Source organism: Theropithecus gelada, chromosome 16 (genome assembly GCF_003255815.1).
Source record: "Theropithecus gelada isolate Dixy chromosome 16, Tgel_1.0, whole genome shotgun sequence".
Classification (NCBI taxonomy): Eukaryota; Metazoa; Chordata; class Mammalia; order Primates; family Cercopithecidae; genus Theropithecus; species Theropithecus gelada.
Window position 1 is genome coordinate 74,634,880 of NC_037684.1, and position 26,420 is coordinate 74,661,299.

Genomic DNA, 26,420 nt, shown 5'->3' on the forward strand with positions numbered 1-26,420 from the left:
TGGAGGGGACTTGGGATGGTTGGAGGCTGGGCCAGGGCCTGGAGACACACTGCCTTTCCACATGACAGCTCTCCATCCATCCACAGGCCCTGCTTCCCCTGCCAAGTCCCATGTGGGGCTTCCCTGGCCACCTTAAGTCCTCAGATACAATTGCACTGCAGGGCACTGGCCTGTGGCACAGAGCAGCGGGCCCTGCAGCCCAGATTCACACAGCAAGTGAATGAGGCATAGCTGAAAACCATGCATGTGGTGGCCTCAGCCGGGCCACACTGAGTAGACCCAGCTTTGGTAAGCATGTGGCTCCACCCATCACTGGGCTGGCAGCCCTTCCTCCTGAGTGCACCTGCTACACCCAGGGCTTACACCAGCTCTAGGGACTGGGTCCGCCTCTCCAAATAACGCAGCTCATTGTCAGCGATGGGGCAGGATTCCTTCCCGATGGCCACACCCGGAGGGGTATCTGTCCAGATGGACAAGGGCAGCTGAGTAAGGCGCCTGAGGAAAGCTGAGCCCCTCCACCCTGTGATGGATCCTACCTATGTCCACCCTATCCTGCCTGACTGCTTCGGCTCACTCTGTCTGTCCCCGCCAGTCTGGAGCCACACTCTTGCAGCTGTGCAGCTCCTTCCAACTGCATGGACTTCCCTGAGCCACTCCCCCTGCCTAGAAAGCTCTTTGCCCGTTGTTTCCATTTCTGCCAGGTCTTGGTTACGTGGTCTTGGTTGGAGGACAGTCTCTCTGACTGATACCCCTGCAAGTGGGACCCTCTCCCTGTGGCTTCTACGCTCAAAATGCTCATTCTCACCTGCCTCAAGGTCTTTGCACTTACCATGCCCCAACACAAGCTAAGGTTTCCAGACCACCCTCTCCGAGCCACCTCCCCACTTCCCCAAACAAGCTCCTCTGTCCTTGCCTTGCAGGGCAGTTATGGTTGCCTTTGCATGTGGAGTCGGTTCTCACTATGGCACAGCCCTGCCTGTAAGTTGGGGAATCCAGCCATTGAGGAGTGCTTGCCAAAAGAGTGAACGAGCCGTCAACAGTGATTCAGAAAGGGTCCTGGGTCCACAGATGTCCCCCAACACTGTGTGTGACCTGCGCCATCTCCTCTGTCCACTGTGGTGGTTGGTCCCCAAGATCCCCAAGGGCCCTGCTGGCCCTCACCTTTGAAGCTGTGGGACACAATTATCAAGGGAGACCCGCTTCCTACACTCCCAGAGCTGAGAGCCCAAACAAGCTTTTTTTTTTTTTTTTTTTTTTTGAGGTGGAGTCTCACTCTGTTGCCCAGGCTGGAGTGCAGTGGAGCCATCTCAGCTCACTGCAAGCTCCACCTCCCAGGTTCACGCCATTCTTCTGCCTCAGCCTCCCAAGTACCTGGGACTACAAGCGCCTGCCACTATGCCTGGATAATTTTTTTGTATTTTTAGTAGAGACAGGGTTTCACCGTGTTCGCCAGGATGGTCTCGATCTCCTGACCTGGTGATCAGCCCACTCGGTCTTCCAAAGCGCTGGGATTACAGGTGTGAGCCACCGCACCTGGCCAACAAGCTCTTAAATCAATCAGCAACATCACCTTCCAAATGAAGAAAGCAGGACCTCTGATCTAGACACAAGGACAGGGCAGAGGAGGCTGCAAACGCCCCTGAGTGAGCTGGTTAGGAAGGTCACTAGTTGCCTGGACCTGGAAGTTGAGAAACCCTCAGAGAAAAGCAGGGAATCTCAGCTGGAAGATGGGGACATCAACTCAGACCCTTCTCTTTGGAAACTCAACCTGGTGAGGGAGAGTGGATACATCAAGACTCCTTACACCACCAAAATCAACTCTGGCTAAGTCCAGCCAAGGCAAAGCAAGCAAGGAATGTGCCGGGAGGTTATAGGTTAGCTCATAGAACCAAAAGAAGAAGTAAAAAACCACATACTGGAAAGGACTGGTTTGGATATGAAATTTAGGTAGCCGAACTAATGGGAAGCCCTTGGATGAATGAATTCCCTCTGCTTCCATCCTCAAGTCACTCTACTCAAGATCCAAATTTCCTTAATATATAAAGAGTTCCTATCAGTCAATAAGACAAATGAAACTGCAATAGAAAAAATGAAATGGAAAAAACGCCCAAGAGTATAGACATGAACAGATAGTTTACAGAGCAGGAAGTAGAAATGGCTCTTGAGCTTATAAACAATGTTTAGCCTTATTTATAACCAGAGAAGTGCAAATGGAAACTATAGTTCAAGACCATTTTTCACTTATCACATTGGCAATTATCTAAAACTGTGATAAAACTGTGTTGGCGTGGGTGTGGGAGACATGCTCTCTTGTACATTACTCGTGGGAGTATAAACTGGTACAGCCACTGTCAACATTTTTTTTTAAAGCACATACCTTTTGGTCTGAAAACTTACTCCTAGAGATTTACAAGGACACTTGCAAATGTGCTGATGGCCTTAGTACAGGGATGTTTATTGTGGTATGTTTTTCTTGTAATAGCAAGATTGGAAAGAATCTAAATAGCCATCAGTAGAGGTTGGTGAGCTCTATAATAATGTAGCCACTCAGTGAACTCTGCAACTGTGAAAAAGAGGAATGAGGTAGCTTTACACACTGCAGCCTGGAATGATCTTCCAGATAGACTATCCCATGAAAAATCATGGTACATGCATATTTGTGAAAGCCTCCATTTCTGGTCTCTGAATTCAGAACGCTCACCTTTGTCTTGTGTCCACTCTCCACAGGTAGGTCACAGAAGCATGACCCCTCATACCTTCCCATGCGCTCCTTTCCTGGCCTGAGTGGCCTTGGTTTCCAACTGTCCACACCTATGACTCTTTGCAGCAAGACTGTCATCAAGCTATTGGAGTCCCTTGGCCCTTTCTGCAAAGAGCTGGAACTGTCCCCCTGCCACATGATGGCCCTTCACTAATGACTGACACATGTATCCGTTGGTCAGGCTGGGAAACAGAGCTGTGACTCCACTCCACAGTCCCCCTGAGGGAACTGCTTCTGTAGGATTTTGCCTGGGGTCACAGCCTTGCATGGCTTCTCCCCTCTCTGTCTTCAACCCCCGTTCCCTTACCGCTCTCCTTGGGTGCCTGTCCTTCATCAGTCACTGCCATACAAATCAGGCTCTGCTTCTGGGGAACGTGACCAAGATAGCTGCTTCCTTACCCTGCTCCTTGCTTTTTGCAAGTAGGTTGTGCCTGCATATGCAAGTGTATGATACAACATGGGCACTGTGGTTCTTCCTGTTTCAAAGGTGAGGGACCTAGAGCTCCACGGCTTGCCTTAGGCCCCAGGTAGGAAGTGGCAAGCGACTTTGAAGCCAGGTAGTCTGGCTCCAAGGCCAAACTCACATCCACTGTTATACTGAAAATAGCCTAGAGAAGGAAAGCTCCAAGTGCAAGGAAAATCTGCATTCTCAAAGCCGGCCAAGCAGGGAAGACCATTTATTTTCCCAAAAGATTCTTTTCTGTGGTCTTCCCTTCATAAACACACATTCCACTGTCAGATGCAAATCCTAGAGCTAGAAATGGGACATTCAAGGTAGGCAGAGCTCCTGGGAACAGCACGTTTGCAGAGATGGGAAGGGAACCTCCCACTGGTTTGGTTTCTCCATGGCTATGGGCAAAGCCTGCCTGCTCTGCATCCGGGGATCTTGGTCAGGTGTTGGAATCGGTGGGTGGATTTCCGGTATATTTGCACTGTGTCCTAGAGAGCCTCTATGCATTTCAACTCCGATTTGCCTTCACCATCTACCTGCAGCCCACAACCGCAGGACCCCGCCCCTGGCCCTGAATCTTCCGTGTCCTGGTGCCAAGCAGGTGAGTCAGCCCAGGAGGAGGAAGGGCTCCTGGAAACCAAGCCCATGCTGGTGTGACGAGCAACAACTTTCCTATGCAAGGAGGTGCCTGAACACCCCCTGATGATCAAGCCTGAGCCCCCTCACCTCCCCGAAGTGTGGTGGAGGAAAGACAGGCTGGAAAGAGGTGACAGTCTTCGCCCGCTGTGGTTGACTTTCTCACTCATGCCAAGTTTTACATAAGCTGGGGACCAAGTGCTTCAAGGCCAGAGGTCTCGGTGGGCCCAGGGCCTTGGAGGGGCCTGCATGACGAAAGGGTCCAAGGCTTAGGCCCTGGCTCTGCATAGGAAATCTTGGGAAGGTTGGAAGCCCACAGCCCCTACCGAGGAAGGAGTCATGGGCCAGACCTTTTGCACAAATCCCGCCTGTGCTCTTTGACTTCCCCTCACTACCAGGGCCACAGTGACCAGGCAGGCAGGAACCTCCGTCCATTCATGGGATCAGCATCCTGGGAGGGCTCTGGCCTGAGTGAGCTGCTGCAGGAGACCCTCATGCTGAATGGTCGGCCACTTGGCACCCTTTTCTCTGTGGGGCAGGAATGACATTTGAGAGCCACCAAAGATGGGCAGGAAAAACAAAGGCCACCTTCAGAGGACGCTGAAGGTAGAAGGAGATGCAGAGAAAGTGGGAGAAACTCAGCTGTGCTTTTGGGGGCCCTGCAGGGACATAAGCTCCTGAAGGGGTGAGAGACTGGGTCCCCTGAACTTTGACACTCTGTTCTCCTCCAGGCCTGGCCAGCCCTGTGGCTCCTTGGAGGAATCTGGGTGCCTCCTGTCCTGACTATCTGACAAGCCCCAGGTGAGAAGGCCTGAGTTCACCTGTGCTACCACTTGTAACCTGATGGCCTCGGCACCCTCACAGGGTTCGAATAGCTGCCCTTTCCACCTGTTTCCCGGATTTTCCATACCACCCAGAGGCTCATATTCGACACCACAGCCTACAAGTCAACCAGGGCCTTTGGCCACATGTACTGATGATGAGAATCACTAGACTGTAAGCTGCAAAAGGGCAAGGACGGTGTTTTGTTCCCCGCTACCCCCTGCACCTGAGGCCTAGCAAGGATTGCTGCTCGGATGAAGCAGAGCGAGTGTTTGTGGAACTCTTTGCAAAAGCCACGGGAAGCCCTTCCTGCGCCTTCTCAGGTTCAGTTCTCAGACAGCCCCCCTTTCCAGATGAGGAAACAGAGGCTCAGAAAGGAGAATAAAATTGTCCAGGGTTACAGGAAAGCAGTGAGGCTGGGATTTGAACCCCAGCCTGTTGGACTCAACACTTCCTCTGAAAAGATGGGAAAAGTGGGCTGCCTCCTTCTGGCTTCGGGAACTGGCAGAGAGGAGCAGAGCTGGGCTGGACACGTTACCTCCCCAGCTCTGCAGCACCCATGGGTTCCCAGGGTCCTCTTCCTCCATTTGACCCTTTTCTTCTCCGGACCCTCCAACCTTCGAGGACTGGACTCCTAGCAGGGAGCACAGAGCAGAGAACAGAGGAGGCCCATCTGAGGAGAGCATTCTGGAGCAGATGGGGCACACAGAGAGCCCCCAAACCTGAGCCTCACCTGGAGAGCGGCTCCCTGCAAGCTGAGCCAGGGCCCTGGGACACTGGCTGAGGGCAGAGCATGCCTCTCCGATTTGCTGGGCAGGAGGCTGATTGGGCTAAATGGGTTTTGTTGATGGTGACTCTTTGTTCCCCCATGGCGGCTCCATCTGAGGAGTGTTTTGGAGGCTGTTCATTCTCCCTGCTTCCCCGCTGCTGCCCCAGAGACAAGGAGAGCAGCCTCCCAGTGGCCTGCTGGTTTGTAAAAGAGTCAGGTGTGGGAGGTTGCATCACGTGCTCCTCTGGACTCATGGTCTGCAAGGACGTATGGCAAGTGTGGCTGTAGGTCGATGAGCCGTGTGCGGCTTGGTAATGGACAGTGGATGGGCCAGCGGGAGCAGCAGGTGACTCGGGCCCCAGGGATGAACATGGGGGAGCTGGGTCTGATATAGGCAGGAAGGAGACGTCAGCAGCAGTAGCCCTGGAGTTGGGGGGAGCCAGAGACAAGGCAGAGATGCCTGGATGATCTGTTCTGCAGAAATAACAACCACAAATCCAGGGCTGGACCTGGCTGTGACCTGGCCTGGCCAGGGGTGGTGAGCAGCAGGTGTGCTGATTGCACTTAGGAAGGGCATCGGGGCGGGGCGCAGTGGCTCACACCTGTAATCCCAGCACTTAGGAGACTGAGGTGGGTGGATCACGAGATCAAGAGTTCCAGACCAGCCTGGCCAACATAGTGAAACATTGTCTCTACTAAAAATACAAAAATTAGCCTGGTGTGGTGGCATGTGCCTGTAGTCCCAGCTACTCAGGAGGGTGAGGCAGGAGAATCGCTTGAACCTGGGAGGCAGAAGTTGCAGTGAACTGAGACTGCGCCATTGCACTATAGCCTGGGCAACACAGCAAGACTCCATCTCAAAAAAAAAAAAAAGAAAAAAATGGGCATCATGGCTTCATGGCTGGGCACGGTGGCTCACATCTGTAATCCCAGTACTTTGGGAGGCCGAGGTAGGAGAATTGCTTGTACCTGCAGGCAGAGGTTGCAGTGATCCCACCTTTGCACTACAGCTAGGGCAATAAGACTGAAACTCCATCTAAAAAAAAAAAAGGAGGACATCAGTGTCAAACCACAGTCCCCAGGCTCTGCACCTGAGGCTGCTGCGAGAGGAAAGCAACAGGGGCTCAGGCATGTCGAGGAGGTAGGTGGACACATGGAGGTGGGGTTCCAGGAAGGGGCTGTGAACGCAGCAGGTCTTGGAGCTTTCTCCTTCAGGGGCAGGGGCAGGAGGATGGCCACCTGGTTTCACCATGAAGGGCCCGAGAGCACGGCATGGAGGGAGAGGCAGATCTAGAGAGAACGCTGGCCGGTCTGTGTAGGGAGGCGGAGGAACAGGTTGAAGAGGGAAGAATTCCTAAGACAAACCCTGAAATGACAAAGGGAAAGAATGACAAATCTGATTACACAAACATGAGCAAGTTCCAAAGACCGATCACAAAAACAATCACAAAGTCCCCACCAACTCGGCTGAAAGTAAAACAATCAGCCAAGAAGAAATATTTATCACCTGCAGACCATGGCAGACAGAGGATTTTATTTTAAAGCATGCTACAAATCACTAACAAAAAACCCCAAAGAAATAGCAATCTGGAAAAGGACACAAAGAGGGAATGTGCAGAAGAAGTGCCAGCAGCTGCCAAACCCACGGTCCACGAAATCCTGGATCAAACAGGCAGGAGAAGACAAGGTGCTACTCTCTGCCCATCGGGTTGGCACAGAGTTAAAAACAAGGACCCGGTATTGCCAAGGGAAAGAGCCCTGTGGGTGAGGGCGTGAACTGGGCAATGCCTGTCAACTTCTAGAATAATCGTGTGCGCTTCCCTTTGATCCAAGAATCCCGCTGGGGGGAGTTATTCCTGTAGAAATGTTTGCTCAGGTGTGTGAAGATACCTGCGTGAGACTTTTCATCTCCGCATTGTGTGTGATGCTGAGAAACTGTATCTATGGAAAGTATGGAAAACTGTGTGGTGTCTGCAGTGAGTAGACCTATGTGGCCCTCCTGGAAAGAGGCTGTTGAATGAGCAAAGCCAAGTCATACGCTAAGTAGAGCATGATGCCTCCTGTGCATTTAAACAGAAAACTCTCCTATATATTCTCCATGGATTAATAGAGAGGAAAGTAAAGGTTTAGAAAAGGGGTGAAAGTACATGTGTCACAATGATGAAAGTCATCGCTGCCGGTGAAGGCAGGGGAGGCAGGGCCTCCTTGTACAGTTGGTCAGGCTGTGTATGGCACAAAGTTACAAAGTTGCCCTGTACAGTTGGTCAGGCTGTGTATGGCACAAAGTTACAAAGTTGCCCTGCCACAGAGGAGAGTGGGGTCTGTCCAGCCGTGCTGCATTCTCCAGTCAGGTGCCTGCAGGGCTGAGTCCACCCAGCGCAGGAGCCTTTTTCTAATTCTCCCAAAGGTATTACATGAGCAGCTGTCTTCCCTGGGGAAAGGACCAAGACTTGGGGGTCAGGGATGTTAGAGGGATGCTCACAGTGTTTGGTTTAAAAAAAAAAAAAAGAAAGGAAAAACTTTTGTCTGGGTGCTGGATCACACCTGTAATCTTGGCACTTTGGGAGGCTGAGGCAGGTGGATCATTTGAGGTCAGGAGTTCAAGACCAACCTGACCAACATGGTGAAACCTTGTCTCTACTAAAAATACAAAAAATAGCCAGGTGTGGTGGTGGGCACCTGTAGTCCCAGCTACTTGGGAGACTGAGGCAGAAAAATCACTTAAACCCAGGAGGCAAAGTCTGCAGTGAGCCAAGATTGTGCCACTGCACTCCAGCCTGGGTGACAAAGCGAAACTCTGTCTCAAAAAAAAAAAAGAAAAGAAAAAGAAAAAAAGAAAAACTTTAATGAAGCTCGTCTATCATCACGTACACCCCAAACATGTTTTAGTGTAGGCTTTGTTGCCAGACCTGAGTTTGAACTTCAGCTCCTTGTTCACCAGCTGTGTGACTGAGCAAGTCACTCTCCCTCTGTGAGCCTCAGTCTTCCCATTAGTCATATGGGCTAAAAAGTCTTTGCACTTTTGCCCACTTGGCATCCACACACCTGAGCTTTCCTGAGAAGCATCTGCACCTGCATAATGGGTCCGTACAGCCTGTGGGGGCTGACTTCATCCCCACTGAGGCCTCAGCACGTGGCAAAGTACATGGGTGTTTCAAGCAGGTAACACCACAGAGCCCCAGTGAGTGGTTCAAGAAAGGACCTGTGGCCACGTGTGGACCAAGTAGCCCACTTCTGGGACTTCTGCTGCAATAGCAAGAGCAGCTCTTTTCAAGGGGTTGTTAGGAGTGGGGAGGGTTTGAAGGACAACTGCATGGCGACACCTGAGCATGGAAAGACCGAGGCAAGGTGTGGAGAGAGGGGTGGCCAACAATGGCACCTGGGGGCCCAAGTTTGGCTCACTTTCCTATGAACTGGGTCAGGCAGATGCTGTTGGTCCCTGGCCATGTCCCCTTGGCCTTCACAGAAGTTACCTGTGGACCTCCCTGGTGGGACCTGCACCTGTGGGAGGCAGGCTGCTAGTGCCAGAAAGTAAGTGCCCCAGAGTGACCCTTGGCCACTGGGTGGGTGAGTGCAGCCAGCCCCAGCTCTCTCGACATCTGGGTGCAGATGGACTGGGGCTTGTAACGCTCCCTGGTAGGACTTAACCCCGGTGCCTACAATGGGCACCTGCTCACCATGGCACCCTTACCTGGCTTTCTTCCTGCCCCTCTACTGCTTCCCCACACCCACTCTTGCTGAATGCCTACTGCATACAAAGTGGCCAGCGCTTTCCAGGACCACCTCCCAAATATGTGACTTTTGGGGAACCCAAGCTAAGATACTGAGCCAACAAATCTCCCTCTCCTTCTCTCTCTCAAAATGAATTTTAGTTGGTTTTCTTACTTGCAACTAAAAGAAACCTGATTTACACGGGGATTCCAGTGGCAACAGCCAGCTTAGGGAAAGCCTGTGAAGACCACCCACTGCGTGGGAAACACGTGTCTTTGTACCAGATGCATCACAGATACCCGTGCCCTGTGGCTTCCCAGGCCCCAGCTTCTGCCGAGTCTGCAGAAGGACACACAGACAAGCGGAGCCTTTTGAGTGAAAGCCCAGGAGCCACTCCTAATATGGCTGTGGGAGGGGTTTAACCCTCCCCACCATCCCACACCTGCCACAACTCCTCACACTACCATGGTGATGGCCATTTTTTTGTGTGTGGTGAAGTCCCCTTTTCACAGCCGATTCACGTGCAGGGAGCACCAAGTCTTGCCGTGTATTGTCCCACGCTGACCACAGAACCACTTAGGGACAACCATGGAGGGATGTGCCAAGCACCTCCAGGAACTGTGTTCTAGGATCTGCCAACATGAGGGGTCTATCCCTCCCCATGTGCCATCAACAGCTGGTAGTGCAGTGGCACTATCATAGCTCACTGCAGCCTCGAACTCCTAGGGAGAAAGCACTAGGATTACAGGTGTGAGCCACCTCACCTGGCCTGATTTTCACTGTAATTCAACGGAGATTTTGGACCTCCACAGGGAGAGACTGGCCAGAGCGTTCCCCTCTCTTTTCTCCCTATTCCGTGCAGTACTGAGAACTGCCGGGTGCTGCCTGTCCCAACTCTGGCCCTGTGCCAGCAGGTGGAATTCTCCAATTGCCTCAAGCAGACCTGGACCCCAGGGCAGGGTGGCTTTCTCAGTGATGCAGAAGAGTCCTCTTCCCTTGCAATCAAGTCTCTGTGAGTGGGAGCAGGTGGCCCTGTTAGGATATGGGCTGGGAAGAGAGAGTCTTCTCATTTCACTGAGGAACAAAACGGTAGACCTTTGGTGACATCTCTACCACTTAGGAGTTGTATCCAGCTGCAAGTAGTAGAGACCTGGAAAATAGTGGCTTCAATAAAACAGGCTTATTGTCCCAGGTCAAAGAAGTCAGCGCCTTCTAGAACATGTATGGCAGTTCTAGACAGTCATCAGGACCCCATAATTACTCTGTCTTTCTGCTCTGCCATCTTTAGGGTTTGACTTCTACCCTGAAGGTTCCCAAATGGCACCTGGAGTGCCAGCTATCATGTGTATGTTCCAGGCAAGGAAAAGAAGAACAAAGGTTAAAAAGGCACATACTGGGGGTTTTTTCACATGCACTGGCCTTTTTGGAGCCTTTTGTCCTGGCCAGCAGCTTCTGCTTGCTCCTCACCGGCCATCTGTATTTGCTAGAGAAGTTGGAAAAGGGTGTCTCCCGGCTGCTCACCCAGTCACCCTGAATCAACTCAGAGTTTGTTACTAAGACAGAAGCCGAGCATGGACACTGGGTAGGCACTGAGCAGGCTCTTGCTCGGCATTCAATCCCAGTTTTCCTTTCCCTTGTCTGGGATATTGAGGAACAAGGAGCTCTCTAACTTAGCAGTTGCTCAAAGCAAGTAAGCATGATTTCTGGAACCAAGTTCTTTCCATGGGGGATTCGCTACTGTGACTGGCACTTCTCCTTCATTTTAGATAAGCTGTGAATGCTTGGGAAGGGTGCACAGGCCTTTCCCTAGGAGCGACAGGCACACGTGACAGCCTGTCACCCTCCTGTGCTCTCTGATATAAGGAAACGTTCCATTACCTGGCAGTGTCAGATGGTCTCAAGCTCTGCGGGGGCAGTTTGTTCATGAGTCTTAGGCAGGTTCCAGAAGCAGGCCCCGAGACAAGTATTTCTGTGCAGGGGGTTTATTAAGGAAGCCTCCTGAGGTCATGGCAAGGGAGAGGAGAAGGGGAGCAGGACAGGGAAGGGAAATCATTTGAGCCAGTTGTGATTTCAGGAGAGGCCCAGCCTCAGCCTGACCCTGCAGGGAGCTCCAGACAAGGGAGCCTGTCCCCAAGACTTCTGCCCTGGTCAGGCATTAGCTGAAAACACCTGGGGCAGGGGAGGAGGGATAGACTCCCAGGCATTCCTGCTCTCTGCCTGTGTGGGAGAAGCAGTTCCTTGCAAGCGTGAGCCACAAGTGAAGCGGTGGCCTGCCCCTCCAAACCTGTGGGCATTACCTGGAACGAGAGACTTGAGAAAAGAAATGAGACACAGAGACAAAGTATAGAGAAAGAAAAAGTGGGCCCAGGGGACCCCACCGGCACCCACCGGTCTCTGAGTTCCCTCAGTATTTTTTGATCATTATCTTTACCATCTCAGAAAAGGGGAAGTGGCAGGACAATAGGATCATAGTAGGGAGAAGGTCAGCAGAAAGACATATGAATAAAGATCTCTGTGACAGGAATAAGTTTAAGGAAAAGTGCTGTGCCTTGATTTGCATATGCAAACATCTCCATAAACCTTTTAGTGCATAAAGAGCAGTATTGCCGCTAGCGCTAGCACGTCCCACCTTCAGCCCTAAGGCGGTTTTCTCCTTTCTCAGTTCATAGAACATACAATCTGGTTTTACACCGAGATGTTCCATTGCCTAGGGACGGGCAGGAGACAGATGCTTTTCTCTATCTCAACTGCCAAGAGGCCTTCTTTCCTCTTATACTAGTCCTCCTCAGCACAGACCCTTCATGGGTGTCAGGCTAGGGGATGATCAGGTCTTTCCCTTCCCATGAGGCCATATTTCAGACTATCACATGGGGAGCAACCTTGGACAATACCTAGCTTTCCTAGGCAGAGGTCCCTGCAAACTTCAGCAGTGTATGTGTCCCTGGGTACTTGAGATTAAGAGAATGGTGATGACTTTTAACCAGCAAGCTGCCTTCAGGCACTTGTTTAACAAAGTACATCCTGCACAGCCCAAAGTCCGTTAAACCTTGAGTCACCAAAGTACATGTCTCTTGCAAGGACAGGGTTGGGGGTAGGGTCACAGATTAACAGCATCTCAAATACAGAACAAAATGGAATCTCTTATGTCTACTTCTTTCTATATAGACACAGTAACAGTCTGATCTCTTTTTCTTTTCCCCACAAGGAGAGGACGCTGTGCAGCCCAGATGCTGGGAGATGAGGGCACAGATCTGATAAGAGGAACTTAGCGGGTCCGGCTGAACAATAACAGCTTGGGCCTCCCTGCACATTCATAAAGACAAATGCTAAATACAATAACTGTATATTAACTAGATAATGTTTATCAATATAAATATATAAATTAACATGGGTAATAAAATCATAATCAATACTGTTAGGTAGTGTTTCCTGAGTGCCTTCGATGTTCTGGACCCTGTGCTGAAGAAGCACTTTCCACGGGTCTTCCCACTTCCTCCGCACTCCACCCGTGTGTGAGGTGGGTACATAATGATCCCACATTCCAGACGAGGGAACTGAGGCCCAGGGACGCCGCGCCAGCTCTCTGGCTGCAGAGTGGTCTCTGGTGTAGGCCAAGCGCTCTCACCAAGACGCCTGCACTCTTTGCTGCCTTTCCCAGGGATCAGGGCCACACAGCTGAGGGTCCCCTCCAAGGTGGTGTCTCAGGCCCGGTGTCTGGCCCTCTCAGGGCCTGGAAATCCTGTTGCCCCCCAGCCCAGTGGCCCTGGGGACTTGTGGAGTCCTCTGTGCCATGCTGCAGGTGGGTGGGGCACTGGCAAGGCAGAGTGAGGGCTGCGGTGTGACTTTGGAGCACTTCTGTCATTTTCTCCCCCCAAATGAGACAGGATCTTGCTCTGTTGCCCAGGCTGGAATGAAGTGGTGCAATTATAACTTACTGTGGCCTGGACCTTCTGGGCTCAAGTGATCCTCCCGCCTCCCACAGCCAGCCTCCTGGGTAGCTGGGACCACAGGCCCATGCCACATTGCCAGGCTAATTTTTTAATTTTTGGTAGAGATGGGGGTCTCGCCATGTTGCCCAGGCTTCGTGTCATTTTCTGAAACTGTTTCTTTCCCACCTTAAAAATGGAGCAAACAACCCCTCATGGGAACCAGCGTCCTCCACTCCCGGGCTTTCTGGGGCGTCTCTCCCAAGTTCCCCGGGGCCTGACCCTCAGAACCCAGGTTTGCTGCAGGGCCTACACCCAGCTCCAAGCTCTCAGCCCAGCACTTAGCAGTGGCTGAGGAACGATGGTCGAACAGGCAAGGAATGGATGCTCGAGCGGCAGTGAGTGCTTTGTTCCACAGGAGGCCACGGCCGCCTTGGTGCCAAGGGACAAGCTGTTCCTTGGTGTTTGCTTCCCAGTGTTCTGGGAAGCGTCCAGCTGCAGACAGCAGCCTGGGGGAAGTGCGTCCTGGCTGCCCCCACCCCTAGTCTCACGCTGGCACAGTGGGACCAGGGGCACAGGGTGGGGAGATGAGGGTGTCTGGGGCCAGGCCTCCCAGGTTGGCTGGAGGTGCTCATCAGGCTCCCAGGCGGTGCTCCCAGTAGGTCTCTTTGTCCTCTGGTCACTTCCTGCCTGCGGGAGGCCACTGGGCCTGGACCAGCGCTGCCCACAGCCAGCAGGGCCCTGGTTTACCCCCATGGGTCTTGAGCTGCTGAGCACTGATGCCACAGGGTGGTGCCAAGACACCTTCTGGAGAGGGCCCAGAAGGCCTGGCCAAGGGTAGGGGCCGTGGTGCTGTGGTCCCTGCCCAGGGGATGCCTGGCTGGTGCAGGGAAAGAGGGTGGTGGTCCTGGAGGCAGTGCTGCCTTGGTCTACCCACAGGAGCGCACTGTACAGGGGTTACGTGAGTGTGGGATCGGGGTCCCCCAGGCCCCATCTGCCCCCTCATGCCTGGTGGCATTGAGCAGGTGTCTTAGCCACTCTGACATCCGCATTCTCCTCTGTGAAACAGGGTGTGACAGGACTCCCTCTTGGGCTCCTGAGATCCTGGCATGTGTAGCGCTGTGTCAGGCACAGTTCTAGGCCCTCTACCTTCACTGGGTTTAGGTAGCCTCCTACCAAAGGAGGATAAGAAGACCCAGAGAGGCTGAGCAATTGCCTGAGGTCACACAGCTGCCCAGTGGCCTCAGAGGACACAGCTGGTGTCCGATCCATCAATCACCCACCCTCCCTACCCAGGACTCGCCTCTTCAGGTCTAAGCCCGGGACTCCCGAGTGGGCTCCTTGGGCCGCTTCTCCCAGCTGCAAGGACGGGCAGTCTCCACAGCTGGAGGCCTGGAGAGTCCTTGCCCCAGGAGAGGGTCTCAGCCAACAGTGGCTGTGGGGGTGGTGGACAACTACTCTAGCCCCTTGCTTCTTAGTGTGGCAACCTCTGGGGCCTGCTGCACGCTATGTCCCAGGGCTTCCCGCAGCACAGGGCTCCCCGCAGCATGGAGCTTGGCGCTTCACTGGTAACTGCCTTGATAACGCATACTTTACTGGCTTCTTCCCTCCCCTGCCTCTCATGCCCTCCCCTGGGGCTTCCTGCATCTCCCAAACCAAGCACTTGCTCTGGGATCCTTGTCCCAGCGACTGACTCAGCCCCCGCCTGAGACAGTAGCAAAGCCGGAGTTGGGCCAGACAGTCGGGCTCCAGAACCTACTTTTATTTTATTTATTTATTTTTTTTGAGACGGAGTCTCGCTCTGTCGCCCAGGCTGGAGTGCAGTGGCCAGATCTCAGCTCACTGCAAGCTCTGCCTCCCAGGTTTACGCCATTCTCCTGCCTCAGCCTCCCAAGTAGCTGGGACTACAGGCGCCGGCCACCTCGCCCGGCTAGTTTTTTTGTATTTTTTAGTAGAGACGGGGTTTCACCGTGTTAGCCAGGATGGTCTCGATCTCCTGACCTCGTGATCCACCCGTCTCGGCCTCCCAAAGTGCTGGGATTACAGGCTTGAGCCACCGCGCCCGGCCCAGAACCTACTTTTAAAAAGTTTTGTTTGTTTGTTTTGTTTTGTTTTTTTAAAATAAGGAGGCAATGGGGTCTTGCTTCACTCTGTCATTCAGGCTGGGGTGCAGGGGGCAGGCAGCCTCGAACTCTTGGGCTCAAGCCATCCTCCTGCCTCAGCCTCTCCAAGCGCTGGGACTGCAAGTGTGACCCACTGCAGAATCTGTTCAGTGGGGCGGCTGGACTGGTTTCGACCCACTGGACTTGTTTGCAAAACCCCCCACCGGGCACAGTCTCTGGACATTTTCCTAGTTTGTGACAAGGGGCCGCTGCCAGAGGCGAGTGAGGGACCTTTTACCCTCTGTGCCCCTCTGTCCCTGGGTCAGGGCCCTGAAATTTATTGCACCCACCAGCCCCAGGGACAAAGTCCTCCGCACAGGGCAGGTAGCCAGCCCCTGGACCAACGCCTCAGGAAGGTAAAGAAGCTGGGTCCACCCGTGCTCATCACCTGACTTTGGTCCAGGGCAAGCGGTCCAGGGCTCCATCCCGCCTGAACTGGTTCCTCCCAGCCCCATCCAGAACCCGGGGTACAGAGGAGTCCAGTACCTAGGTCAGCAGTGCCACCTGTTGGTGACCATCAGAAGGTGCTGGCACCTCGTTCTCTGCTGGATACCAGGCAGCCACTCTGTGGCATTGAGGGCTGTCACTCGGGAGGGCTGTCACCCAGGGAGGCTGTCACCCAGGAGGGCTGTTACTCAGAAAGGCTGTCACCTAGGAGGCTATCACTCAGGAAGGCTGTCACCCAGCAGGGCTTTCACCCAGGGCTGTCATCCAGGGGGGTGCTACCCAGGGCTGTCACCCAGGAGGCCTGTCACCCAAGAAGGCTGTCTCCCAGGAGGGTTGTCACCCAGCAAGGGCTGTGACCCAGGAGGACTGTTAACCTGGAGGTTTCAGAGTGGAGTCAGGTTTTACAGGTTGAAACCTGGAAAGAACTGTCGGGTTTCTGGGTGTAGCCTCTGTTCCATGACATGATGTACAAGAAGGAAGAATGGAAGAGACTGTGATCTCAGCTGCTTAGAGATAGCGTTGCAGTTGCAATGGTCAAAAATGGCAGCCCAGCGAATCCCATTGTCCATGGTGTGAATTCTTGGAGACAGGTGCGTCCCTGCCAGCCATCGATATGAGAAATGATGTTCAAGATTGTTTTGATTCAAGTGTTTTGATTCAAGACAGGGATGGGTGGGACAGGGTGTGGATTTCTGCCCAAAGCACTTCCTATGTGGAACCAGCAGGGCAAATGGCTGTGGACCAGCATGCAGCCAGCCAAAGGGAAACTGGTGTGCAGAGAAGTGTTCCTGAGAGTCAAGTGCATAAAATGCAAATCAAACGTGGGAAGTGCCAAGAAACGTTATATCAGGACATCACTCCAAATTTGGAAAGAATGGGCAGTGGGGAGATGACCTTTTGTTGAGCCACATTACCCCAGCCAGGACAGGAGGCCTTGGGGAACTCCTCTTCTTTTTGTCACAAGAAAAAAGTGTATGTTCATAGTAGGTGAAAATTATGGTGATACTGAATAACCATCGTTAAAATGGTATCACCTGTATCTATTGATGACATTTCATAGTCTTCATGTAAGCCATTCTAAGTGGCTGCAAACATTCATTTTATAGGGCTGACCATGACATTCTTAAGTTTCCCCTATTGCTGAGTATTCAGAGACTTTCCAGCTTTGGGTTTAAAAGTGATACTCGCCAGGTGCAGTGGCTCACGCCTGTAATCCCAGCACTTTGGGAGGCCGAGGCAGGTGGGTCACTTGAGGTCAGGAGTTCCAGACCAGCCTGACCAACATGGTGAAACCCCATCTCTACTAAAAATACAAAAATTAGCTGGGCGTTGTGGCGGGCACCTGTAATCCCAGCTACTCGGGAGGCTGAGGCAGGAGAATCACTTGAACTTGGAAGGCATACGTTGCAGTGAGCCGAGGTTGCACTCCAGCCTTTACAACAAGAGTGAAACTGTCTCACAAAAAAATAAATCAATCAAAATAAAAGTGATACTCAAGTGTATGTGTCAAATTTTGCCCACTTTTTGGATTGTTTCTTCTGGATGGATTCCTAGAAGTGGAATTCCTGAGTAAACGGAAGGCAGGACCTTTGTTCCTTGATCAGTGACTTCACACTGTTGGGCCAGAGCCAGTCTGGCTTTTCGCTGAATTTGATTGGTTCCATGCAAGCCCATGCCACTTTTTAATGCACATGAACCTTTTTTTTTTTTTTTTAAGAGGTGGATTCTCACTCTGTTACCCAGGCTGGAGTGTAGTTGCAGGATAACAGCTTGCTGCAGCCTGGTCCTCCTATGCTCAAGTGATCCTTTCCCTTCAGTCTTCAGAACAGCTGGGATTACAGGCATGCATCACCATGTCCCACTGATTTTTTTTTTTTTTTTTTGGTAGAGACAGGGTCACGTTATGTTGCCCTCACTGATCTCAAACTCCTGACCTCAAGTGATCTCCAGCTTCATTCTCCTAAAGTGTTGGGAGTATAGGCTTGAGCCACAATGCCTGAGGGCCTGTACCTAAATTTTTTTCCCCACACATCAGAATTTCCACAAAATCATGTGTTCTATGCCTACATTTTTAAAAGTAAGACTTGCCAGGCACGGTGGCTCATGTCTGTAATCCCAGCACTTTGGGAGGCCGAGGAGGGTGGATCACGAGGTCAGGAGATCGAGACCATCCTGGCTAACATGGTGAAACTCCCATCTCTACTAAAAATACAAAAAAATTAGCCGGGCGTGGTGGCAGGCACCTGTAGTCCCAGCTACTTCGGAGGCTGAGGCAGGAGAATGGTGTGAACCCAGGAGGCAGAGCTTGCAGTGAGCCGAGATTGCGCCACTGCACTCCAGAATGGGAGACAGAGCGAGACTCCATCTCAAAAAAAAAAAAAAAAAAGTAAGACTTCTGGCCAGGCGTGGTGGCTCACACCTGTAATTCCAGCACTTTGGGAGGCTGAGGTGGGTGGGTCATTTGAGTTCCGGAGTTTGAGACCAGCCTGGGCAACATGGCAAAACCCTCTATTCTCTAAAAAAAGATACAAAAATTAGCTGGGTGTGGTGGCATGTGCCTGTAGTCCCACTACTTGGGAGGCTGAGGCATAAGAATCGCTTGAACCCAGGAGGCAGAGGTTTCAGTGAACTGAGATTGTGCTACTGCACTCCAGCCTGAGCAACACAGAGAGATCCTGTCTCAAAAAAAAAAAAAAAAAAGAAAAAAAGAAAAGAAAAATTTCCCACCAGAATGCAGATGTACAGCTTATGTTGGAAAATCAGAGTAATCCACTGCATTACAAGAATGAAGGGAGAGGGCCGGGCGCGGTGGCTCAAGCCTGTAATCCCAGCACTTGGGAGGCCGAGACGGGCGGATCACGAGGTCAGGAGATTGAGACCATCCTGGCTAACACAGTGAAACCCCGTCTCTACTAAAAAATACAAAAAAAACTTAGCCGGGCGAGGTGGCAGGCGCCTGTAGTCCCAGCTACTCGGGAGGCTGAGGCAGGAGAATGGCGTGAACCTGGGAGGCGGAGCTTGCAGTGAGCTGAGATCCGGCCACTGCACTCCAGCCTGGGTGACGGAGCGAGACTCTGTCTCAAAAAAAAAAAAAAAAAAAAAAAAAGAAGGGGAGAAACGTGATTTTTTTTTTTTTTTTTTTTGAGACAGGGTCTCCTGTCACCCAAGCTGGAGTGCAGTGGGGCGATCTCAGCTTGTTGCCACCTCCACCTCCTGGGCTCAAGATCCTCCCACCTCAGCCTCCTGAGTAGCTGGCACTGCAGGCATACACCACACCACCATGCCTGGCTAATTTTTGTATTTTTTTGTAGAGACAGGGTCTCACCATGTTGCCCAGGCTGGTCTCTAACTCCTGGGCTCAAGCTATCTGCCTACCTTGGCTTCCCAAAGTGCTGGGATTACAGGTGTGAGCCACCACATCCAAATGATAAAGCACATTTATTAGTTTATAGTTTACACTTTAAAACAAAGATGAGGCCGGGCGTGGTGGCTCAAGCCTGTAATCCCAGCACTTTGGGAGGCCGAGACGGGCGGATCACAAGGTCAGGAGATTGAGACCATCCTGGCTAACATGGTGAAACCCCGTCTCTACTAAAAAATACAAAAAACTAGTTAGGCGAGGTGGCGGGCGCCTGTAGTCCCAGCTACACGGGAGGCTGAGGCAGGAGAATGGTGTAAACCCAGGAGGCGGAGCTTGCAGTGAGTTGAGATCCAGCCACTGCACTCCAGCCCGGGGGACAGAGCAAGACTCCGTCTCAAAAAAAACAAAAACAAAAAACAAAGATGATAACAGCCCTTTCCCAAAACAAACTTCCTTCTCTCCTGGGGACTAGACGGCCTTTTTAAGACTAACAAATGAGCCACAAGATTAGAAATTACGATTTAGGACTCATGCAGCTGGAGGCTACAAGATTCTGCCCCTCCCCAAATTGCTCCTGGGAATTACGTCTCTATTGTAAAACCTAAGATCGGTGCTTAAGAGGTTTGCACTTGATGGATCAACTGGCACCACCCAGATTGATAAACTGACTCATCTGATTTTGTGGCTCTTACCCAGGAACTGACTCAGCTCAAGAAGACAGCTTCGACTCCCTGTGATTTCATGTCTGACCCAAGCAATCAGCACTCACGACTCACTGGCCTTCCCCACCACCTACCAAATTATCCTTCCAAACTCTGATCCCCGAATGCTGATGGATCATGCCAATGGAGACTGATTGGAGTATAACTCTGGTCTCTCCTACAGCCAGCTCTGCATGAATTACTCTTTCTCTATTGCAATTCCCCTGTCTCAATAAATCGGCTCTGTCTAGACCATGGAAAAGGTGAACCTGTTTGGCAGTTACAGGGGCACCCCTGCTTTCCTGGGGTGTCCACCACAGAGTGCAGAATGCAGGTGTGTGGGCCTTTCTGGCAGCTGCCTGTGGTTTGGCCAAGCCCCGCCTCCCCCATGTCTCCCTGGGCTTCCATCCTGTCTCCACTTGCATTTAGGGGTGGCTGCTGCTCTGGGAACATTAGAATCTGGAAGAGATGGAGCCACATTAGTTTTTTTCAGGCATCTTTCTAAATGTTTATATCCAAGTTAATCTCCCTTACTCACTGTGGCATTGCCTTTCTAAGCAATTACCTCTGTGCCTGCTGCTAAAGAACTTCTCACCCAAGAGGGACAGCAGCCCTGGGCACTGCCGTGGGCATTAGGTCCTGTGTTTGATGTGCTCTTGTGATTTTACTTTGTTAGAACCAAATATTTACAAGATGGGTTTGGGAATCTCTCTTCTTTTAGCTCCCAATCCAATATGAAATTCAGGAAACCAGTTTGTGACAAACTGCATCTGGCCACTAAGGGAGCCCCTGGGTGACCCCAACACATTCACACCAGTGTATGAAAAATTGCCTGCATTTCAGAGAAGATAAATGGACTTTCTCTCTTCAGATGCTTGAAGGGAGCGCTTTGAGCCGAGTGGTACGTGACCTCCCTCCAGCCCCGGGGCCCTCAGTGGACCTGGGCTGCCTGGCAGGCACTGGAACCTCCCTGGATGTTCCCTCCTGCACCAGCACCACTGCAACATAGAGACCCAGCTGTGATTTATTTTGGCTTGGTGTGTATGCTTTTCATTGTGCAAAACTGCTGTTCTTTTGACAATTCAGGAGACTGTTTTGTTTACTGTAACTTTGAAAACAAAAATTGTAACAAAAACATTCCCATGACTGTGCTGTGGTTGGAGACTTTATTACCAACATATTTACACCTTCCTTTCCTCTCTCATTTTCAGGAGCTGTTTCAGGACTCCTCCTCCTCCCCTAATAACTTGAGTCTTTCCCATGTCATAATAAAGCTACATTTTCTTCTGAAAACTGGCAGATTCTCCCTCCCCAACACAGACAGCCGAGGAGAGGGTGGCAGGAGGGAGAAGAGCAGCCAGGGCACACCGGCCTGCATGGGGGCGTCCCTGGTTGGAGTCAGTGGCCAGAGCTGCAGCCTGCCTTTGTGCCCAAAGTCTTGTCTGGGTGTCAGGAAGGCCACGCACTCACATTTCACCCGTTTCCGTGACTGGCTCGCTGTTCAATGACCCTCGTTCCTTCTTTTTTGAGCAGGAAGGTGTCATCTAGGACTCTGTCTTTGGGTGTGCATGAAAGTCATCTGAGGCCCTTGACGTGCAGGAATCCTTGCCAGCCTTGGATTGCAAGACCCAGGCTGTGGTATAGCAACGTGCATTTTGTAGGAAGTTCCCTGCTTGATTGGAGAGTCATAAATAAAAAGAAATACTATAATCAGTGGAAAGATGATGTGCACAGGTATTCAAGTGCACGGTTCTGTGACATTATGGCGAGGTAGGGGTGGACCTCTACGACGTCCTCTCCCAGCAGCCCTACATACTTCCTCAGTGGGTCAGGAGTCTCCTACTTGGCCTCATCTTCGATTCTGAAGCCTCTGAGTTCTGAATAGTTCTGCCCCCTCCTTTTTCAGATGCCTCTGTGGCAAACCTTTATTTGATTTTCTTTATATGAAGACACCAGGAACACCAGAGAATGTCCCAGGGTTTCAAACTTAGCCCTGTCTCTTCATATTAAATAGAACCATTGTTGTGTTCCCCTGGGGGAAGCTTCAACCTGCCTGGGTCCTCAGACCTTCCAAACAGCGAAACTCCATTTCTCCAGGACAGGCATAGGAAAACTCTGTGACTGAGACATTCCGTGCAATACTGAACATCATCCACTTCTACACTCTCACTTTCAGAACTACACCTTCTGGCTGTCGGAGAGTCAGCACCATATGCTGGTTTCCAGTGGAAAGCATAACATTTATTTTGTAAGACAAACCACCACTTCAGCGTAACTGAGCGATCCTAAGCCCAGTTGCTTCCAGGTGGCGGCTGACGTAGTGAGAACAGTTAGTTCCCTGATCAGGGGCCACGGCTGCATGTCCCTCAGTGTGAATAGGGTACCCTGGTCACAAGCAATGCCCTGTGGGCTGCTGTGATGGCAACAGGCAGGGCCAGTGAGTCTGTGTCCAAGTAGGGGCTCCCTGCAGTGAAGGCCGATCTCAGCCCTCTCCACAGTGTGGGCAGCCTGCCCATAGGTGGCCAACCGATCCTCCTGGGAGTCAGTGCCAGCCCAGGGATCGACACCAAGTCTCTCAGCAGATGGGGCACTCGGCAGTGGTGTCGGCCTGGTCATCCTGGTCAGGGCACGAGCAGGATGCTGAGCCTCTTGTGTCTCATTCCTGTCTGATGGCCACTTTGTCCGTGGGTCCATCCAGCAGTCGTGGTGGCTGGGGAAAGGAGCTGACTCCATCCACCTGGCGTGCCGTTTTCCCCACCTCAGGATCAAGAGCATCCTCTGCAGCGATTCTCTTTGGTGGGAACATGGGAATGTAGATGAAACTATCTTCACAGTGTGAGCTGCTGAGGCAATGACTGCAGGGCGCCTCTGCCCTCTGGGAAGCCGGGCTGGAAGGCGCTTGGCAGTGGTGCCTGCTGTGGCTGCGACAGGGGCTAGGCTGCAGGACAAGGCTTCCAGGAGGGGGGTGGTACGGCAGGCAGGGCTGCGAAGTCTCTGGGTGCCATGTTGGCATAGCGGACTAGGGCACTCGGGGTGCTGGTGGGCCAGTCTCCGGGGTGCAGACTGCCTGCACTGCAGCAATGAGGCCGGGAAGAGGCAGCAGTGTTCACAGCTGTTGACCCCCTTGAGCCAGCCCCCCACATCCTCATCACTGCACGGGCTCAGCGTCTCTGGCCTGGCTTGCCCAGGTTCTCTGATGTTAATCCTTACAACATCAGGGCTTGCAGTGCCCTGGTCCCCTGCATGGTCACCTGGAGGCCTGCGGTGCCCCTCTCCTCCTAGGACTCGGGTTGAAGCCAGGTCCCTCTGGACCTGGGCCCTGGGCCCTGGAGGAGGGACTCTGACCCACAGGTGGGGTCAAGGGCCCCAGGGCATGCTGCTGGCTGGCTGGGGCTGCAGGAACCTCATGCTCAGCCTTCCCTCCTGAGGCCTTGATGGGACCAAGTCCCCCACTGAATGGGATTTCTCAAGGCCCACAAGCCAAAAATATAAAATAAAAATAAAATAGCAGTAAAAACCAAGGTCCAGCAGCCATCTGGGGCTGTGAGGCAGCTGGGCGGGTACTGCCTGGGCTCCTTCCATTCCAAGTTCTTCTTCTACCGAGGAGAGTCACAGGCAGGTGCCACCTTGCTGCTGGGGTGTCTCTTGACCTGCCTCTTCTCTGTTATAAGCCAGGGCAGGGCCTGGTGTCGGGGTCCCAGTGGGCTCGCTGGGTGGGGTCTGTCTTTTTGTTCCAGGGCTGTCCACAGAAGACGGAGAGTGACAGAGTCCCAGGAGCCGGTTCAAAATGGCAGCACAGGAGACACGGACCCCCGACATGCGGGTCTGTGTGGAGCTGTGGCATAGAGTTCCCGGACAAGTGTTAGTGTAATACAAAGCCTGACCTCACCGGGGGACAGGCTGCCCTCATCTTGACCTTCTGGGCCCCTCAAAGAGTGGCTTGCTGCCCTGGGTTCTAGGAAGCCCCTTGGGCCGCTGGGCCTCAGCCTCGGCCTTGGGGACAGTCCTATCCGGCCAGGCTGGGGGGGACAGGGCTTTTGTTCCAGGGGGACTGATGGCATGAGCTCCTGGAGCTGAGCTGGTGGGGTGGGGAGGGCCAGTCTGTCCCCCTGACAGAGGGGCCCAATGCCAGGGGACACCCTCGAGGACCCTCACTCCATCTTGTCGGAAAAAAAGAAACATCTTCACTGAGCGCGTTGGGTCCCTTCAGGGCGGGCCCCACAGACCGGGGCCTCTGGAGTCCTCGGGGTCCCTGGGTGGCCCCCTGGCCTGACACTGAGGATGCCCCTGCACGCTGCTGATCCCAGGGCGAGGGCTGTGTGCAGCCTGGGGTGGGGGAGCTTTCAGAGAACCTCAGGTCACTCCCAGAATGGCCCCCTGGGTTCAGGTTGGCTCAGGGCTTCCTGCCTCACACCCTCACCTCAGGGCTGTTCGGCAGCCCTGACTCAGAACTCAGGTGGAAGAAACCTTCACTGTCACCCAGCACCTCGCGTGGGGGCCTGTCTCCACAGCAGGTGAGAAGTGAACGGGCACAGCTTCCCCTCTGCCCTCCAGTCCGTCCACCCCATGCCAGGGCTGGACCGATCCCACGCCCAGCTGAACTCTTGGTTATGGCTCTGGGTCAGAGCTTCCCCCATCCCCTCTGCCCAAATCCTCTCTGGGTCAGGGACACTGATTCTCTTGTCCCCCTGGCTTGTTGTCTTGACACCCTTGGGGGGGCACTCAGGAGTGAGGGGCCCTTGCTGCTCTCTGAGGTTGCTTGGAGGTGGGGGTAGGAGCTTCCACAGCTCGGTCTGACTGCCCCAGTGCCCTTCAGGGCCCTTTGAGGGGGTGAGGGGGACAATGTGGAAAGTGGGGGAGGGGTGTTGTGGGGTCCTGCCCATGACCCCTGCCTGTCTACACAGCATGTCCAGCACACACACACATGTGCTCAGCGCCTGCCCTGAGGACCGGCAGACCCATTTGACTTACTTAGAGTACAGGAGGAAGAGGAGGAAGAAGAGGTGCAGGAAGAAGGCCAGGTAGGAGGGCTGGTGGGGTCAGGGCACTCCCCACCATTGACTGCCCCAGAGGGTGACTCAGGAGGGGACCTGGTGCTGGGGCTCACCTGGGGGTGGCAGGTCCCAGTGTTTCCTTGTGAGTTCCTACATGGAGGTTTGAAGGTTCCTGAGGACTGCGTTGTCCTCCAGGGCCCAGCTCTGAGACAGTTGCTCCCGAAACTCCCAGATGGTGCTCCAGGAAAGCTTCATGAGGTACTCTAGGGACGGGGGGGCATCAGGTCAGGAGGATTCCCTGTGGGGTATCTGTGTCTGCACCCCATTTCCACCAGGCCCACCTCCCACTGGGTGGTGCCTGGTCCTTCTTGGCCACCCCAGGGTCTGGCTGTGCACAGGAGGCCACAGCTGGGCAAGGCTGGGCAGGGAAGTGCTCACCACACTCCTGACTTTCATCTGGGTCATGTGGGGGTGGACTCAGTGTCATCATGCCTTGCCCAACCCACCAGGCCAGACCTCCCTATCAGGGCAGAGCAGAGAGTCATGGGGACAGTGTGAGGACGCTTCCCTCAGGCCAGCTGGAATCTGTCTTGCGTGTTCCCCTAAGCACCCTCAGGCACACGAGACTTACTCCTGTGTATTTTGAATGATGCATGCGCCATGGCCGTCAGTACCCTCTCGCCCTCCAAGATAAACACATCCCACAGTCTCAGGGTGAGCCCAGAGGATTTCTGTGGGGACAGCAGGTGTGGGAGGACCTGGCCTTTCCAAGTTGGAGCTGGTGGCCTGAGCAGGGCCCACTGGGGTTTCAGTCCCCTGGAGTGCTGGGGAACCCCTCTCCATGGGATGAGATCCCCCATAAAACTGAGTCAGACAAGGTTCTGTAGATCCTCATGGGGGGGCTCATCTCAGCAGCGCTGTGGCTTCTGGAAGGAGGGACTTCCTGAGGATTTGGGGCTTCCCGGGGTCCTCCCAAGTCGGGTCCTGCCCCAGTCTTCCCACGAGGCTGGGCCTGAGCCCTGGCCTCTGCCGTGGGATGCCCCTCTTGGGCAGGGCCTGGCTTGTGAGCCCTGCAGGGACCTGCCTGTGCCTTCTGCGAGCTGGGGGTGAACCAGTTCCTGGAGGAGCTGGACCCCTGGGCTGAGGGAGCCGGGCACTGCATCCCTGGGCTGGGGTCTCCCTGTGCCTCTTTACCTCACCAATGAAACACCGGAGGAACCTCATCAACATGGAACCCTCAGTGCACAGCCCTTCCTTGCCCTGAAGGGAGCAGCAGAGGTGCTCAGGGCCCCCTGGGCTACCCTGAAGTCCTCCCACTTTCAGTCCCCTCTGCAGACTCTTCTCCAAGAAGCAGAACCCAGGGCAGTGGCCAGGGGTCCCCCAACCCCTGCCCCATACCCAGAAGCCCAGTGGACACACTTCCCTCAGCCCTGCTCAGCCAGAGCTTGGCCCTGGTCCCAGCGCCTCTGCCTCCCCCAGGACAGGAAAAGGAAACCCAACTCCGAACCCACGGAGAATCCCCATCCCAGGTCAGGCTGTGGCTGGGACTTGGCCTCTTGTCAGCTCCATGAGGGACTTGAGGTGCCCCTGGCTCTTGGGACCCAGGGCCTCTGGGGAGGAGCAGAGGGTGTCGTCCACTCACCAGGTGTCTCATGATCTTTGGGAAAGACTTGGGCAAC

General features: G+C 53.3%; 1 pseudogene; it reads right to left on the reverse strand.

The window, feature by feature from the left end:
- Nucleotides 1–359: 359 nt before the first annotated feature.
- LOC112610189 lies at nucleotides 360–25,636 on the reverse strand (annotated as a pseudogene).
- Between the last annotated feature and the right edge of the window lie 784 nt (nucleotides 25,637–26,420).